Here is a 19,537-nt window from a genome sequence, read left to right as displayed (position 1 = left end):
TTGTAAAAATGTAATAACCCTATTGACCAACTTCAACTTTATTGTATTTTGTTGCGGCAATGTAATTGGTAATTGGGCTGCACAATTTTAACATCGCAAAAAATATATTTGATTAATTTCATTTCATGAAAGAAACTGGTAGTGATGTTTTCAATTTTATTCTCTTTTACCAGTTTTACCATTTTTAACTTGGAAAGCGTTCATTAACCCCAAAAAGTAGAAAAACTTGAAGTAAAATTTAAGAGAAAGCATGCCAAAATGGCTTTCTCTTTTATTACTTTCTGCTCAACAAATTTTTTGATGTAAATGTGGAAAATCTGTCAAACTCCAGATTGGACATTTATTCGACAATTAAGGCGAAAAAAACAATGCGCACTGTCAAAACAAAGTATAAAGAGCGAAATAAACAATTAAACCACTGAAATAAAAAGTAAAACAGAGTGAATTTTATTTTGTTTAATTGTTGTTATTTTTAAAGCTGTCATGTTTGTTTTTTGTCATTGCTGCCAGATTTACCATTTTTCCGTTCTCTTATTTTTGAGCAAAAATAGTTACGTTAGATAAATTTTGACAATTCGCTCTTTTGCTGCTTTTATGGTTAAACAAGTAAAGAAACAAATCTAATTTGTTTAAATTGATGCTGGAAGTCGTCTGTGAACACTAAAACCCAGCAAAAACGAGCGATTCGAGAGTGACACTTTGACAGTTATTTAACTGAGAGTTTGCAAATTCTTGCTGGACAAATTTTTCCTTGCAACCACTTGCAAGTCTTCTTCTTCTTGAAAACAATCAATCATCTATTTTTAATTATTCGGTGATTTATGCTTGTGCAAATAGTAAACAATTTTATTATGGAAGTCGCGAGCCTAATTGTTTGGTTTTCTTGAAGAACAAAGTTGCAAAAAAAAAACATTCGTTTTGGGTCATATTCTTTTTTGAATTTTTAATAAAATACAAAATTTCTGTTTGCTTTGGATCCTTTAATGGCGGAATAATTGAATATAGGAGATGTTATAAAAACAATAATATTTTGTAAAATAAATAAATTTATCTTTTATTTTCTCTGAAATTGGGAGAAGCTACTGTAAAAGAGCTTTTGCCACAAAATGCTCATTTCGGCAATCGAATTTGCCGACTTCAGTTGTGGGTTGCAATATGGCAAATACCACCGAAACTAGATGATAGTTGTTTTTCATAATCGAAGTATTGGGCTTCTTCTATAAAAACGGTAGACTTTAGATCCGTGGTCCTTCAATAGACCTCCAAAAATTATTTTCTCAGTAAACCTTTTCATATATGTATTATAGAAATAGGGTTTCTACATAATAAATGACAGGAAGATCGTCTTATAGAAGACCATAGCTTTTCTCATTTCAAAAATTCAACAAAAAGTCCAGTATGTTTCCGCATAGGAGCTTTGTATCGCTTCTATTAGCGACTATTTGGTTTTCTCGTTGAAGACTAGCAGGATATCTTAAAATACCACCAGGGTTCCATGTCAGTACAGTAGGTCATTTCACTGACAATTGTTTTTTTTTAAGGGATGACTAGTAGATCGAAAACCATTATTCCATAGTATATTCTAAGCCATTAATATGACCAATATGTTTCTGATATGCGTTTTTTAATCAATATAGAGATAAACAACAGTGTATAGACGATTGTCCTCTAACTGAATTGAGGAGTATATCGAAAGCTTTGCTAACATGTTTTCTCATAGTTTTCATACAACATTAATAAATGTGTCACTAAAATCTAATATTTATATCTCTAACACATAATTTAAATTAAATAAAAAATGTTTTATAGATGTAGAATAAATAGTTGGCCGGAGTCAAGTTTTTTTTCAAAGGGAATAATAGGTACATCTAACTGACAATAGTTCACATAGACTGAAATCTAATTTTTGCTGTTGAATTTCTTCATTGCTTCTTTGATGAATTTCTGACCGATTTATAGATGTCGGAAGATATTGTTTGATGCCACATTTCTTTGGGATCGAATTTTGTCCAGTTTTATGGCGGATATATATTATGGCCTTGCATTAAATTTGTTTTAGGCATGCTTTCGAAAGCGGATTCTTCAATTAGTGCACTGAATTTAAGTACGGCTTCGTCTAAACGTTCTCCGTTTTTTTGGTAGGAATAATATGCCCAATCGATAAATTTGCTACGAAATCTCAGGAACGTTCAAGGTGTGCACGACAGCAATTAAGTTTGGATAAATAGTTTGTATGGGCTCAAGGACACGAGAACATTATTTTCTACTCATTTTGACCCGATTTTAAAGGCGTTAATGTAGAGGTGCATTGTTAAGCGCACTGGGGTTATGACTTGTTTACAACATCATATCCATGTATCATAGCGTGATGAGTTTGTACATTAGATTACGTAAAATTTTAATTATAATGTGATTGGGTGAAAGAATCTCACGCACAAAACAATTTTAAATTTTGAATTTATCAGAATTATTGCAATTTTTTTAAATCACTGTTAGCAGATATAAAACTGAAAATAAACTTTAGAGCCACGTGAGATAATAACACTGACATAACATTTGTTTCTCACGAATTTTCTTTAATTATGAGAATCATAAAAATTTAGTAAACGCTTTTATCAAAGATATAATTTGTTAACAAAAAAATCTAATTATACCCTCCACCATATGGAGGGTATAATTAAATTTGTCACTCCGTTTGTAACACATCGAAATATTCGTCGGAGACCCTATAAAGTATATATATTATTAATCTGCATAAAATTCTATGTCGATTTCACCATGTGCGTCTGTCCGTCCGTCTGTCTGTCTGTTGAAATCAAGATACAGCTCGCAATTTTAAAGATAGAGATTCAAAATTTGGTACAGAAGTTTTTATTACTTGCAGGATGGTTGGTATTGAAAATGGAATATATCGGTCCACGTTTTGATATAGCCCCCATAGAACGGTACCTTCCGATTTTCGGTATTTTGAACGTTGTGGCCTCAATATTCCAATGGCTGAAATTTAGACTTCGTTGGGGGTACTCAAACTTCCCCTTTAAATTTGTAGGTATAGGTCCACGCCTTCATATAGCCCCCATGGAAAGGTACTTAACGGTTTTTCGTATTTTGAAGGTCGTGTCTTCAATACTCCACCAAAATGGCTGAAATTTGGTATTTAGTCTTCAATCTGATATAAAACTGTTCGCCAGAAATATGTCTGTACAGGTCCACGCTTTCATATTGCCCCATTTCTGACTAAAGTTCGTCGGTATAGGTCCACGTTTAGATATAGCCCACATAGAACGGTACCTCCCGATTTTCGTAATACTGAAGATTGTGACGTCAATACCTAACCGAAATGGCTGAAATTAGTTATTTCGTCTTCCAAGAGTTATAAAATATTCCAGACGAGAGTTTTCAGTATAGGTCCACGTCTTCCTATATCCCCATAGAAGCGTACTTCTTGATTTTCGGTATTTTTTAAGTTTTAGCTACATTCGCTTACCGAAATATAGGCCCAAAAACTTTTCGTCAGCAATTTGTCGGTATAGATCGACGTTTTGGAATAGCCCCCATAGAATGGTGCCTCACATTGTTTTACCGAAATTGCTGAAATTTAGTATTAAGTCTTCTTCATACACGAAAGGAAGCTAATTATTCCATTTTACTTTAATACAACTTGTGGTGGAGGGTATAACAAGTTCGGCCCGGCCGAACTTATCGCCGTTCTTACTTGTTTTTTTTTTGTTTTTTTGTTTTAGTTATTAGTAGGCATAAGTTTATTCATTCGAGCAACAGGAAACAACTTTTAAGAAAAAAAATGTTTTATTAATTATGTTTTATTTAACTAGCTTTGTTTCATTTCATACACGTTTTCAAAAAATATCGATTCGAACTTTTTATATATTTGAACTTTTTATATATAACTTAAACGTCATTTTAGTGATTAATTGCCAAAAGTTCAGCAAATATTGAAGATGCAAAAAAGAACGTGTTGCGATCTAAATTCTAGAATGAATGAACAATTTCAGAAGAATATTTAGAATATTTATAATATATCTGAGGTAAGTATTGATATATTTTTGACACAATTCTTTATCGCGTCATTTCATTAAAATGTTGTACATCTTATTTTTTAAGGGACTTCTGAATGATCTAAAGGACACACGGACCAAATAAACATAAGTCGCCAAGGACCAAATAAACCCAAGTCGCTGTATTAAATAGTTACATACAAGCTCCAGTATCAAGGATAAAGGTGGACCTATCGTATCCATATGTATACCAGATTATATTGTTCTTTGTTAAATTTTTGCACACCATGTAATAAAATAAAATGAGGCTAATTCATATATATTTATGCATTATCTATTTATCTGACTTCAACTTACTAGTAATTTTGGCTATCATTTCTGACTACCGAATTGACTGGTTACTGGTAATGCAATGAAGAGACAATTGCCTTTCACATGACTATCGAATTGGGTGGTTACTGGTAATGCAGTGAGGGGACAATAGACCCCTTCCTATGACATCCCCATGTTAAATTCACCAGTCTTTAGCATTGCGAGTAGATTGGGTGGTAACTAGCTGTGTTTACCAGTAGCCAGCAAAATTGCTAGTTATTCCCTAGTTACCCGAACAACTAGGAACTGATGAAAATCAAAACTGTTCTGATTTTAAAATGAACCCCCCATCAGCCTGGTGAATTCTGTTTATTTTCACATTGTGAATACACAATATTTAGAAACAAATAATAATGTTTGTGAAGGAAAAACGAAAAATATAAAATCAACTCATTTCTGGAGGAAACTTTCAAGATTTCGAGTATTCACTGATGGCTTTGCTATACACTTGTCATGCACACGTATATACGACCCTCCGTGTTCATCGGCCCGACAGCATGACTGATAGTGAATGGAGGGCTTAATGAAACTTTTGAATGACTTATTATTTTCTGGATTTTAATTTACCACTAAATACTTAGGGGTCTATTATCGATAGCAATTATCGTTGAGTTGCGTTGGCAGTTGCCAAAATTACTTTATGTATGGCAACTTTCAACTGAAGTTGCGAATCTAAGTTGACGAAGCGGCTATTTTTAAGCTATCACCTATTTTCAGTTGCAGTGAACATTTTCGAAGATACAAGAAGTAAAATAGAAAGGAATATAAACATTTGCTTAACAATTGCTGATTCTTTGCATCATTAATTAATTTTGTGTATCAGAAATATGGTAAAAATAACGACAAAACAACAGTTTGAAATATTAATTGATAAATTGAGTGCGGCTCAAATGTGCAAATGTGTTTCATATATACAGCAGACTACACCAGGGAATTTCGTTTAAAAAAATGATTTTCATTTTGTCTTTTTTCTTCCTCCTTCATCTTCGAAACGATACAATTTTAGCACAATTTGTCCTCTATCAAGTGGACAACTTCCTTCAATACGTTCGACAATTGAACCATGCAATTGTATTCATTGCCATGGGACTTTTAGAATCACCCCTCCGCAAAAAATCTCAACGCAGCGCACACTTTTAAAAGTCATCCTTTAACGTTTCCACAACGTAAACTACGGCGCCCTTTGGTAATCGAAGATACGCCTTAAACCTAAAATAATTTACTGATTAGTAATCAGCGGAATCCTATGCAAATGCATATATGGTTAGGATGGTCGTAGAGAAAATCTGATTAGACAGAAACTCGTTTTATCACATATTTTGACATACTTCTACATATTTGCATTAAATGAGCGAGCATATGCAAAACCATATGCAAAAATATATACAAGGATTTGTAGTCTAAAAATCCCACCAAAATGGCTGAAATGTGGTATTAAGTCTTCGTTAGGCGTATGAAACTTTACACCTGAAATGTGTCCGCATGGGTCCACGTCTTCATTATAGCCCCCATAGAACGGTACCTCCCGATTTCCGATATTTTGAAGGTTGTGGGCCTCAACAGCACGTTTTAATGACTGACATTTTATATAAAGTCTTCGTTGGGATTATAAAACTTTCCATCTGAAATGTGTCAGTATAGGCCCACGTCTTCATATAGCCCCCATAGAACGGTACCTCCCGACTTTCGGTATTTTAAAAGCTGCAGCCTCAATGTCCCAAGGAAATGACTGAAATTTGGAATTAAGTCTTTCTTGGGGGTATAAAACTGTACACCTGAAATTTCTCGGTATAGATTCACGTCTTCATATCGACACCTCCAAATAATAGTATGCTAAGTCTAAAAAGTGAGTTTTGCAGGAGAAGCTCTCAAAGTTTGGAAATTTTTTTGAACTTCAGTACCATGCTAAGTCAATATTTGTTTATAACTTCTGTTCGGATTGACCGATCATTACCAAAATTACACAGAATTTAAGTTAAAGGACGTTCAACACCTCCAAATAATAGTTTGCTAAGTCTGAAAAGCGAGTTTTGCAGGACAAGCTCTAAAAGTTTGGAAATTTCTTTGACCTTCAGTACTATGCTAAGTAAATATTTGTTTATAACTTCTGTTCGAATTGTCCGATCATTACTAAAATTTGACAGAATTTAAGTTAAAGGACGTTAAATATAAAAATGTAAAGAACTTGAAAACATGCTAAGTCGACTTAGCATACTATTGTTTGGAGGCGTCGATATAGACCCCATAGTACGGTACCTCCCGATTTCCGGTATTTTAAAGATTGTGACCTCAATATTCCATCGAAATGGCTGAAATTTGGTATTAAGTCTTCCTTGGGGGTATAAAATTGTTCACCTGAAATTTTTAGGTAGAAGTCCACGTCTTCATATAGCCCCCATAGTACGGTAACTCCCGATTTCCGGTATTTTGAAGATTATGGCCCCAATATTCCAATGAAATGGCTGAAATTTGATATTAAGTCTTCCTTGGGGTAAACAACTTTCCACCAAAAATTTGTCGGTTTAGGTTCAGGCCTTCATATAGCTCCCATAGAATGATACCTCCCGATTTTCGGCATTTTTAAGGTTGAGGCTCTGGTTATACATATCTCTATTTTATTGACTTGTCTGGAAAGAATTTTAAACAGAAAAATTGTACATACAAACATTTTTGTACCTATTATTGAAATATTTGTTGCATAATAAAATACATACGTAAAATGCATAAATTTTCCATATGCAAAAATTTATACATTTTGCATATGTCATATGTTTTGATTGCATTTTAATCAGAATCCAAAAATATGCCCAGTCCCAAAATTTGACATGAATTGGACCAAAAATAGGGGTTGCATAAAATTCCGCTATCTACTGATTACACAGATCTTTCCAACATGAGCATCAACCTTTCAGTGCAGATGGCAATTCCAATGGATTCAAATTTCTTCTAATAGATGCAATGTCTTGTACATATTCTTCATCATCAAAGAATAATTCCACTGCACTTATCATTTTAAATTTTTTTCGCGAATTGTGTGTTTTTGATTGAATATAGAGTTCACAAGTTCGAAAAAACACTGATATTTCATCTCAGTCGCGCTAGCAATTGACAACGCAACTCAAGTTTAGTGGCAATGCATAATCGAACCCTTAAAAAATTTGCATGAACCCATGTTGACAATTTTCGATGAAAAATATAGCTAATATTATCAAAATACATAAAATCGGAAGGTACCGTTATATGGGGGTATATCAAAACATGGACCTATGTTCTTAATTTTTTGTACAGATGTTTTATGACCTCCGGGAACCTCAAATGTTAAATTACAGATACAATTACCGAAAATCTGGAGGTACCATTATATGGGAGCTATACCGAAACATGGGCCTATGTTAAAAATGTTTGGTAGATTAGTTTTGTAACTACTGGGAGGCTCAAACATCAAATTGCAGATACTTCTGTCAAAAAAGTAGCTAAAATCCTCAAAATACAACACATCTCCACCAAAACATGGACATATATTGAACATTTTTGGTACATATGTTTTGTGACCTCGGAAAACCTCAAATGTTAAATTACAGGTAGTTCCGTGAAGAAATGTAGAAAAACCCCTCAAAATACCGAAAATTGGGAGGTAGCGTTATATGGGGGGCTATACCGAAACATGGGCCTATGTTGAATATTTTTTGTGGAGTAGTTTTGCGACAACTGGGACAATCAACGTCAAATTGCAGGGACTACCATCAAAAAGGTAGCTAAAATCCTCAAAGTACCGAAAATCGGGAGGTATGTACCTTTATACCGTAAAAAATGTAGCTAAAATCCTCAAAATACCGAAATTCAGGTGTACCGTTATACGCGGGCTATACCGAAACATAGATCCATATTGACAATTTTTGGTGGAGATGTTTTGCGACCACTGCGAACCTCAAACATCAAATTGCAGGTAGTTTTGTTCAAAAATGGTGCTAAAATCCTCGAATACCGAAAATCGGGATGTGCCGTTATATGGGGGCTATACCACGACATGGACCTACGTTGAAAAGTTTTAGTGCAGATATTGTTTGGCCTCTTTCGGTACCGTTATATGGGGTCTATACCAAAACATGAACGAACCTATGTGGTAAATGTTTGCTGCAGATGTTTTGTGACCACTGGGAACTTAACATGCCAAATTACAGGTAGTTCGGTCAAAAAAATTAGATAAAACCCTCATAATACCGAAAATCGGGAGGTACCGTTATATGGGGGCTATAACAAAACATGAACCTATGTTGAAAATTTGTTGTGCAGGTGCTTTGTGACCTCGAGGAACCTTAAGCGTCAAATTACAGGTAGTTCGAAAAAATTAGGCAAAATCCTCAAAATACTGGAAATCGGGTGGTACCGTTATATGAAGGCTATAATGAAACGTGGACCTATGAAGACAATTTTTGGTACATATGTTTTGTGACCACTGTGAAGCTCAAAAATGTAGATAAACCCCTTATAATACCGAAAATCCAGACGTACCGTTATATGCGGGCTAAGCTGAAACATAGAGCTATGTTGACAAGTTTTGGTGGAGATGGTTAGCGACCACTGGAAACAAATTACCGAAAATCGGGTGGTACCGTTATATACCAAAACATGAACCATTTGTTGAAAATTTTTGGTGCAGATGTTTTGTGGCCCCTGGGAACCTCAAATGTTTTCATGACACCGAAAATCGGGACGTAACGTTATATGGGGACTATGGTGCAGATGTTTTGTGGCCTCTGGGAACCTTAAACGTGGACTATGTAGACAATTTTTGGTGCAGAGGTTTTTGATCATTGGGAACCTCATATGTCCAATTATAGGTAGTTCGGTCAAAATATTTAGCAAATACCCTCAAAATACCGAAAATCGGTAAGTACCGTTATATGGGGGCTATATCAAAACGTGGGCCGATATAGCCCATCTTCGAACTTAGCTATCGAAAAAAATACACTCGGGTGCAAAAAAATAGCGTTCTAGCTCAGTTGTTGCGGACGCTAGAGTGATTACAACAGACTGACAGGCGTACATGGCTATATCGCTCAGAATTTCATCCTGATCAAGAATATATACTTTATATGGTTGCAAATGATTATTTCAATGCGTTACAAACGGAAAAACAAACTTAATGTACCCCCATACTATGGTGAAGGGCATTCAAAACAAAATGGATGTAAATATGCTCGTCGATAACACTGTGCAACACTGAACATGCAAACTACTTCTAGTATGCATTTTTTCAAAGTACATATTGAGGCTACAAGAACCTTAGGTGGGTTTTGTTCTGTCAGATCCAGTTCGGATTTTATGACCTCATATAAACCGGGCTAAAATTAAAATTAATTTCAAAAACGAATAGAAATTTGGCCTTGATGTCTTTAGCAATATTGTAGCCAAAATAAGAAGAACTTATCTGGTTAACATACAGTACTAGGGCATCAAAATCGATAAAATATAGAAAATTTTATATAATTTCTGGAATTCTGGTCAGTACCTCCTAAACTCTTGGGAGTTGAACCAAGTAACCTGTTGGAAAAATGTTCCAATATCTGAAACTCTGATATGCTGTATTCTGTATCATATCTATCACAACACGTATTTCAAACACAGTTCACACCAAAAGTTTATTCAAGCATTTCGGATTTCACCACATTATTGACATATTTATTAAATCGTTGTTGAAAAATATACTGAAAACAACGTGATAGAGGCATTTAACAACAATGACATGTTCTGAAGAGTTATTTATTACATTCAAGCGAATATTTTTCTCAAAGATAATATTACGGAAAATTTAGCAGTTTTGGAGTAATGGCGCTAAATGTATACAGATTGTGGAATTTTTAGATATATTATAAAATTTTGGGCAGTAAATGTGGTTTTTCATTTATATAATATATTATTCTTGTCCTTATCTACAAATTTGCTTCAGAGGTCAGAAGAAGATTCGCATTGGTTTCAGAGATATAGCCCCGAATTGCTATAAAAAGTCAATATTTAACCATGTTTAGATGGGGCCATAAAATCCAATCTGGATCTGACACAACAAAACCCAACTAGAGCTTTAGTCGTTTTGCACAAGATTGCCTTAATAATGTTGCATAGTGTAAACAATATATTTATTATTTATAATCTTTTCCTATCATATGTTGTCAAAACCAAAATACAACAGAAGACATTTCGGCTTCATATACATATACTCCCACTTCTAACTATCTATATTGCATATTCTGTTAACAGAACCAAAAAATATTGTAATCAATAGTTGTGGCTTAAATTTAATTTATTTTACTATTTTTGATTTTTTACTTTAAACTTACAATTTTTTATTTTTCGTTATATATCCATTTATAATCCAAGTTTAGGGGTATTCCAAGAGTAGTGAAAGTAGGCTCTGCATCGATAATTTATGTTTTTTAGCAAACATACGAATATCTTTCATTTGAAAATTCGAACACAATTTTGAAAATCTCTTTTTGGACCAAACAAACACACTTTTTTCTAAAACATTGTTGTATTTTGGATTTTTTTTTTCAAAAACAAAATTACAATAACAATACAAATTTGTGTGATATAAAATTAGTTGGTAGTTTCAATGGCGATGGTGGTGTACACAAAAGTTGTGATGTGGCTGCGTTGACATGCTGCTGAGGAATTGTTTTAACATTTAACGTAGACAATGAATGTATGGGGTTCCGTAGAATTAGATATTAAACCAGACCGTAATTTAATAATGTAAAAATGCAGAGGGTTTTGTACGAAACAAAAAACAGATCGTATTTATTCTCGAACACGAACTCGACACTTACGAAAATGTTTAACGATATTTTGTATAAAACGATGATATTATCGAACTTAAAAGGCGCTATTTTTTAAGTATTTGTAGGTGGCATTTATCGTAATGGACTCAGGCCATATTTTATGTTTCAAAGTTATTTTGTATTTGTTAAACTTTTTCTGGGTGTTATTGTTTATAATTTTACACTGGTTGTGTATTTTTTTGTGATATTTTGTTTTTGTTGTTGTTGTTAACCTTGAAAGAAAAGAGAATACATTTTAGAATATTGTTGTTGGATTTTTTTTTTTCACGTAAAATTTTGAAATAGTTGTTTTGTGTTTTGCTAATACATTTGCACTTCCATGGAATTGGATTTGTGTTTTATTTAATTTCTTGGCATTTTTTATTTCTCTTTGCCACTTCTTTCGTTTTCTTGCAATTTTGAAATTTCCACGAAAAAAGCTTTTTTCACCAAAACTTAGATGTTTTGTAGTTTCAACACTTCACTTTGCACGTTTTTGGGTGTTTGCTTTATATAACGGTGGCTTTCGAATATTGAGCCTCTCAGGGTCATAAAATTTCTCATTCATTTTTTCGCTCTCTCTCGTTTCGTTTATGCTTTAGCGTATGTTGTTTAAGGATAATCTTTGAAAAAAACTATCACTATTTATTTTCACACTTGCTTGCTTGCTCTCTTCTCTCACTGATACATTTAGCTTTTGCTTTTTCTCTCGCAACGGGGGAGTTTAATTATATTTTGTGAGTGACAAGAGCGTGGGAGATGTAGTCAATTAAACCTGTGAGATATTTCCAATACAAGGGTTGCCAACTCTTCAAAAAGTCGTTGGTAGTTGGTAATATTTCAACATTTCCTCCCTTTTTCTTAGAAATTATCTTTTTTGGTCTATCTCATTTATCTTAACTTCCACTTTTCTTTTGCTTTTGCCATTTCGAAAATATCGTTCTGTAACGAATCATATGTATTTTGGACGAATCTCACACGAATTAAACGAATTGTCAAATGAATCAAAAAAAAAAAACAAAATGAGAAATGACAAAGAATCTTGATGAAAGCGATGATAAAGGAAAATCAAAGAACTAACGGTTTTTTCCAACGGACCATTTTGACAGAGTAACGGCATGTGTATATGAAAGAAATTTTATATGAAAAAGGAAACAGACACATTATTTTTTCCAAAAGCTGAGACTACTCCTCCGCCTCCTCCTCATCCTCCCGCACATACACACACATAAGCGCGCTCTATGTAGCAGGCATTGATGGAGAAGAACGAAAAATATGGTAATGAAAGAAGAATAATTCTTAAGATGGAAGATTTTTATGTAATAATGAATAACATTTTGGTTATAATTGTTAAAAAATAATAAAATTTGAACTTATTTAAAAAGTAAGGACTTTTAAATTCTTTACAACAAAAAAAAAAAACATTGTTTTATGTTGTTGTTTTATTTTCCCCACTAATTAACGCTTTTGTTTGAAACTTTTAAGTATATATTTTTTTATTTTTGATAAAATTTAGTTATTTTAATTTCACATTTTCCACACTTTTTATTATTTTGTTTTAATTTTTAGGCTCCTTTATACAGCCTCTAATCATACCTTTAATTATATAACAGTTACCATAAAGGCAGCATATTTTCAGGTTTTTAGCCAGTTTGAAAGCTTACACTTTATTTTTCTTCGTTTTTTTCACACAAGCAAAACACACTCTTGGAAAAATTATGACATGCCCTTTTTGCCAGTTGGTGGTGGGGGGCCAGGCGGTTGTCTGCACTAGAATTTTCAAATTTCAATATTTCTTTTTTTCTTTTGTTCGCCCCCTAAAACTATACTTCCTTTAGTATCCTCTGCATAGTATTAGGCATATTTTTTTCTTAATTTTTGGTAATTTCTTTAAAAATTCTTTTATTTGTTTGTATTTTGAAACAAATTAATAATTTTCTTTTATTTCATTGTAAAAAAATATTCTTCACGTCCACGACCGTTATGTGCGCAAGCAAATTTTGAGAATCTTTTCTTCAGCTGGCTGGCTGGCTGCTGCCTCTTTTCTTCGTTTTTCTTAGGTTCACCCACTAAACTTTTTTCGGATACCTTTTTTTAATACACAAATATCACTTCTTGATGGTTATATAAAAGTATTCATTACTCCACTTGGTTTTCCGTTACTTTTCTGTGATATATTTTGTTGTTTCACCAACAATTTATTACAACTTTAGGCATGTTTTTGTAATTAAATTTTTTAAAAAGATTTTTTTCTATATTTTTTGTAGGTATTCCATGGGTTTTTGTTGTTTTTGGTTGGTTGGTTGCTTGGTTAGTTAGTTAGTAGAAAAAGAAAAAGTATATGTGTAAGGATTGCGCGTCGCAGGATTTAACCGTACTACCCTGCTTCTTGGCTGATGGCCCCAAATGGCACTGACTACAATACAGTTGCAGATGGCGCTTAACTGGAAGTTAATATGAAATACTATAACTACGCCATTTTCGAAAATACGAACAGCTTTACTCAGTGCTCTCAGACTCTCCATTTTACTCTCTCTTTTTTTCCTTGGTTAAGGCACAAACTTTAGCACTAAACTTTCCCTGGTTGTGTAAACGCCAAACATATGGTGGGTATGTGGCTGGCTCTCTTTTATTATTGCTCTATTACTAAACATGTGTACTAAATACATCACTCGCTCTCTCTCTCTGTCATTCTCAGAGTAAATTTCTGTACACAAAGCTTTTTGCCTTGTTTTGTTTGTTAAGCATTGCCATTGTCGTCCTCCTATCAGTTGTTTGTTTAGTATTTTTCCCGTATCACAAAAGAAATAAGAACTTTTCGTGGTTTTCCTTTGTGTGTTGTATTGTGTTTGTTGCCGTTGTAGTTGTCATTGACCAAACACTTCCTCCCCCGCATCATTGCAATGTGCCAGATGTTCACGCACTTTTAGCATGTGCTCTTTTTATTTGACTTACTTAGGATATTATATATCTTCCCCTTTATTTTTGACAAAAAATTCTCTCTCACTCTGTGTTTCACTCTCATCTCTCAAGAAAATATAAGGACTTCTTTAACTACACATTTCTTCCTTTCAATTGTGTTTTTGTTCAATATCATTTGTCATTTGCATTGGAGGGTTTCTTGTGTGTGTGCGTTTTGCCTTTCAATAGTTTTTTTTTTTTACTTTTTTCCTCTTCTTCGTGTTTTTCAATTGCATCGTTTTTTTCTTTTTTTTTTTGTATTTTTGAGTACTTTCTCCTAATTTCAATATGTTCAAATTGTGACTGTTGTTATCTCTGAATTGTTCGCAAGTTAGCCCGTTTCGTATGGGTGTTTGTATGAATGTTTGTCTGTTTGTTTGTGTATAAATGAGTGATTATGAGACTGTGATTTATTTTTACTGCTCCAACACTCGTCCTATATAGCTGTGGGCCCTAATCATTAGTAATCCTTTTTAATCCTTCTTATCATGTTGTTCTGTTTTGCTTTTATTTTTTATTTATTTTTTTGTCACTGCGTGTATGAGTGTGATATTTTTGATTGCTCGAGTAGGTAGGTATTTCAATGGTACCTTTCAAAAATACATATGTACTATTTAAAGAGATTTTAGGTGCCTTCCTTGGGTATATAGACTCTTTAAAATAGTAGCAAGGGTCCTGATTGCAGGGTGCTTAATGTTTAGTTTTTTATGAACCTGGTACTGCACAATTAAAACTGCAACAAGTAAGAACGGCGGGTCGAACTTTTTATAGCCTCCACCACGAAATCTATCGTGTAACCTTTGTTTATGAAAGTACAAAGCTCTTCCACTTATTGCAGGAGTCACATGGGGCGTCATCGTACTTCTTTCCAAAACATGGATCAATATTTAAAATTTTCCGAAATGATATTTTGAACTCCAATATTTAATGTCAATATTAAATAACAGCAATACCGGCTAGACTTAATCCTGGATATATGTAGACAGTTTGTTTGCGAGTAAGTTTTAAATTAAAGTTTTTAGTGTTCTTCTATCTTCTGGGAACACAAAAATCCAACTAACCACCAATTCGGTAGAAAAATGTGACTAAAATCTTCAAAAAACCTAAAGCTAAAGTGGCTACGCTTATATGTGGGCTATACAACGTGAAACCTATACTGTCTGGGGTACCTCAACGAATACTAAATACTAAGTTTAAAACATTCGGTGGGATATTAGAGTCAAAATCTTCAAAATTCCGAACATTTGGAGGGGCAGGTCTACGTGGAAAACGTGGAGCAATACCCAAAAATTTCATTTGGAAACCTGTATACGCCCAACGAAGACTACATAAGTACCTAATTTCAGCCATTTCGGTGGAATATCAAAATACTTACGGAAAATCGGGAAGCTACCGTTATATGGGGGCTATATGAAGACGAAAGCCTATATCGACAAATTTCAGGTGGAAAGTTTAATACCCCCACCGAAGACTAAATACCAAATTTCAGCCATTTCGGTGGGATACATAGGCCACAACCTTCAAAAAACTGAAAATCAGGAGGTACTCTTCTGTTGGGGCTATATGAAGGCCTGGACCTATACCGAAAAAGTTCAGGTGGAAAGTTTTATACCCCAACGAAGACTTAATACCAATTTTCAGCAATTTCTGTTGGATACTAAGGGCACAACCTTCAAAATACCGAATATCGGGTGGTACTGTTCTGCGGGGGCTATATGAAGGCGTGGATCTATACCGAAAAATCTCAGGTGGAAAGTTTTATAGCTCCAACGAAAACTAAATACCAAATTTCAGATATTTCGGTGTGTTAAAAATGCTAAAACCTTCAAAATAACGAAAAACAGGAGGTACCGTTCTATGGAGGCTATATGAAGGCGTGGACCTATACCAACAAATTTTAGGTGGAAAGTTTTATACCCCCAACGAAGACCTAATACCAAATTTCAGTCATTTCGGTTGCCTACTGAGGCCACAACCTTCACAATACCGAATATCGGGTGGTACTGTTCGATGGGCGCTATATGAAGGCGTGGACCTATACCGACAAATTTCAAGTGGAAAGTTTTATACCCCCAACGAAGACCAAATACCGTATTTCAGGCATTTCGGTGAGATATTGAGGCTACAACACTCAAAATACAGAAAATCGAGAGGTACAGTTCTATGGAGGCTATATGAAGGCGTGTACATATACCAACAACATTAAAGTGGAAAACTTTGTACCCCCAACGAAGACTTAATACCACATTTGAGCCAATTCGGTTGGCTACTGAGGCCACAACCTTCAAAATACCGAATATCGGGTGGTACTGTTCTGTGGGGGCTACATGAAGGCGTAGACCTATACCGACAAATTTCCGGTGGAAAGTTTTATTCCCCCAACGAAGACCAAATACTATTTTTCAGGCATTTTGGTGCGATATTGAGGCCATAACCTTCAAAATACAGAAAATTGGGAGGTTCCCTTCTATGGGGGCTATATGAAAGCGTGGACCTATACCGAAAAATTTCTGGTGGAAAGTTGTATATCCCCAACGAAGACTAAATGCTAAATTTCAGTCATTTCTGTGTGATAGTGAGGCTAAAACCTTCAAAATACCGAAAATCGGGAGGACCTGTTCTATGGCGGCTATATAAAAACATGGACCCCTCCCGACAAATTTCATGCGGAAAGCTTTACATCCCCAACGAAGACTAAATACCCAATTTCAGCTTTTTTTGTGTGCTAATGAGCCTAAAACCTTCGAAATACCGAAAATCGGGAGGTACCGTTCTATGGGGCCTATATGAAGGTGTGGACCTATACCAACAACATTAAGGTGGAAAGTTTCGTACTCCCAACGAAGACTTATTACCAAATTTCAGCAATTTCAGTGTTTTAATGACACTAAAACCTTCAAAATACCAAAAATCAGAATGTACCTGTTTACTTTGGGGTGGGGTTTTTTATTTTAATTTGCTTTCATTGTTTTTGTCAGTCTAATATGTTTACCCTTTTTTCTTTTTTGTTAAGAGAAAGATTTTTGTTTTTGTATGTTCATAATTCAATTTACTTTATTTATTGTTTCGTTCTTCTTATGTTTGTTGCAACTATTTTATTTTTAATAATTTTAAAATTGTAATTCATTATTATTTTATTAACAAGTTCATGTATATTTTAGGTCAGTTTTTATTGTAATCTTTATCATTTTAGTTCACTTCGTGTTGTGGAGGTCGCTTCTACAATTGTTGTTCTAATTTTCGTATTTAATAATTAGGCCTTCTGTTCTCCGTTGTGATCGTTGTGATGGTAATTTCTTTACTAAGTTTTCAATGCATCGAAGATGTCATTTAAAGTCAGAGCAATAATAAATGGCAACAACAACATTATAAGTCCGCTGCATACGTTCATCACAGGTGGATGCGTTGATGTTGTTGTTGTTGTTGTTGTTAAAAGAAGTTGATGGAAGAAGTGAGAAACAAAGAGCAATAACAATAATTGAGAGGTCCGTTATTTGAGTGGATCACAACTAGGAGAGGGCTAGTTGATTGTTTTATTTGCGAAAGAATAAAGTACAAAAATATAGCAAAAAAGAGAGGTCAATAAACCAATGCATTGGCCTTGAAAATGTGCGTGAATTTAAATGCATATGGGTCATTCCATATGCATTTCGAATATTATTATTTTTCTGGTTTAATGTCGTTGAACATTAAACATACCGGCCCCTCCATGATGTGTGGAAACTTGATTATGACCTATTCAGGGATTTAGAGTCCAGATGATTTGTTTTAGAAAAAGATGACAAAGCTGTGAAGAGGTATAGCAAAGATATGCTTGACGACCATTTGTTTATGATAATCTTTTGTTTGTTTTGTTTCCTAAAAAGTCCAAAGTGGAGGTCGAGATACTTTAGGTTACAACTGTAACAAACAACACCATCGTTGGGTATGTTAGCTTACACATTTTGTAGGCGTATTTCGGTAACAAGACAACTGGTTGGGAACACAAGATTTGAAAAGCATGTTGAATACGGTTTGATGTTGACAATAGATGTCTCGTAGCTAATTGCTGAACTTTTGATGTGTTATTTGCAATGTTTGTTGTAAAATGCCAATGATAATCAGAACATTGTTGAAGATAGTATGATTGGTCAATGTGGAGGCCTTCATTTATGTTGATAAAAATATGGATGTAAGTGCGTTGTTGTTGGAAAGAATCGTTTGGTATTTTCACAGTTTGTGCTGGAAGAAATTTGCGTTTCGTCAGGTTGGAGATAACAAGGTTTGAATGCGACTGGACCCCAATATGTGATTTGAAGGCTGTTATGAAAATCTGGAAAGAATGAAGTTTTGGGTTAGTTTTGTGAATGTTGATGATTTGATATTTGCTTCTCTAATTTCTTTTACGAGTCGGGGTTTGAGCTGCTGTTGTTGGGTTGATTGACTTTCGATGACACTGTTGATGGTACTTGTATATGGATGTTGATGTAACCCGCAATACGTCATATTGGAAGTCAGTTGCAATTTAGGTATACTTGTACGTTTGACTGGCAGTTTTAAGCAAAAGTAATTTTCAGACTTGATTGATATTGTTTATTTATTTACATATTTTTTTTTTTTTTTTTTTTTGAAGTTGTCGGCAGCTTTTTTTTTCGTTGATACTGCAAAATGTCAAATTTGAACACCCTGAGATGGCGAATGTTTTGGTGATTGATCGCATGTTGCGAATTAGAGTGGAGAAAGTAGTATGGCCTGAGGTCCTCCTAGAAGTCACAATTTTTCTTTCTCGGATCTGTAAAGAGGCATAGTAAAATTATTGGTTTAAATTGAAAAAGTGTGTTATAATGATTCTGTGTTTGCAACGCTTTTTTATACACGGTGGAAATGTTAAGTCGATTGACGTCAGATTTGAGTCGAAATGTCCACGATGATTTTGTGTATATTTTTCGACTTCGTAACATAATTATTTGACTGCATATGTTCCGTGATGTCTTCACATGCTTTTAGATGTCGATGTATCAAGTCTTCGAGATTGAAGAAATACAGTTTGAGCTGTGTTGAAATTATTTCTGAAGTTATAAGGTTTTGTGTTGATTTAAATAATTTACGGCAACGGTGTGAATATAGTACTTTTCTGATTTGACACAGTGTCTCATCGTGACGTTGAGATGCATTTTGAATGAAGGTTATTCCAGTATTCCGCATTGGGAATTTGTAATGAGTTTTTTGTCCCATAAAATGAATGTTTTTGAGGTTATTAGTGATAACAAGATCTAGGCAAGGCAAGTTTAACGAAAAAGTCTCTGCAGGAGCGAATTCGTTCAATTTGAAGTCAGGGTTAAATCGCCAATGAAGTGTAAATTCACAAAATTTTGTTGATGTTTCGAACAA

General features: G+C 34.2%; 1 protein-coding gene across 1 annotated transcript in view; it reads right to left on the bottom strand.

The window, feature by feature from the left end:
• Positions 1-13,620, bottom strand: part of Mid1 (calcium-permeable channel component Mid1) — a 296,978-nt gene extending 283,358 nt beyond the window's left edge. The window contains exons 1-2 of the mRNA XM_073955534.1: positions 12,803-13,620; positions 10,727-12,148 (exon numbers count right to left, since the gene is read on the bottom strand). The gene's annotated coding sequence lies outside the window, so the exon portion shown is untranslated. The remainder of the gene's footprint in view (positions 1-10,726; positions 12,149-12,802) is intronic.
• Positions 13,621-19,537: the final 5,917 nt, after the last annotated feature.

This window comes from Musca autumnalis, unplaced genomic scaffold, assembly GCF_047663935.1.
Source record: "Musca autumnalis isolate F117 unplaced genomic scaffold, ASM4766393v1 scaffold_5, whole genome shotgun sequence".
NCBI classification, from domain to species: domain Eukaryota; kingdom Metazoa; phylum Arthropoda; class Insecta; order Diptera; family Muscidae; genus Musca; species Musca autumnalis.
This window is presented reverse-complemented; position numbering and strand designations above follow the sequence as displayed.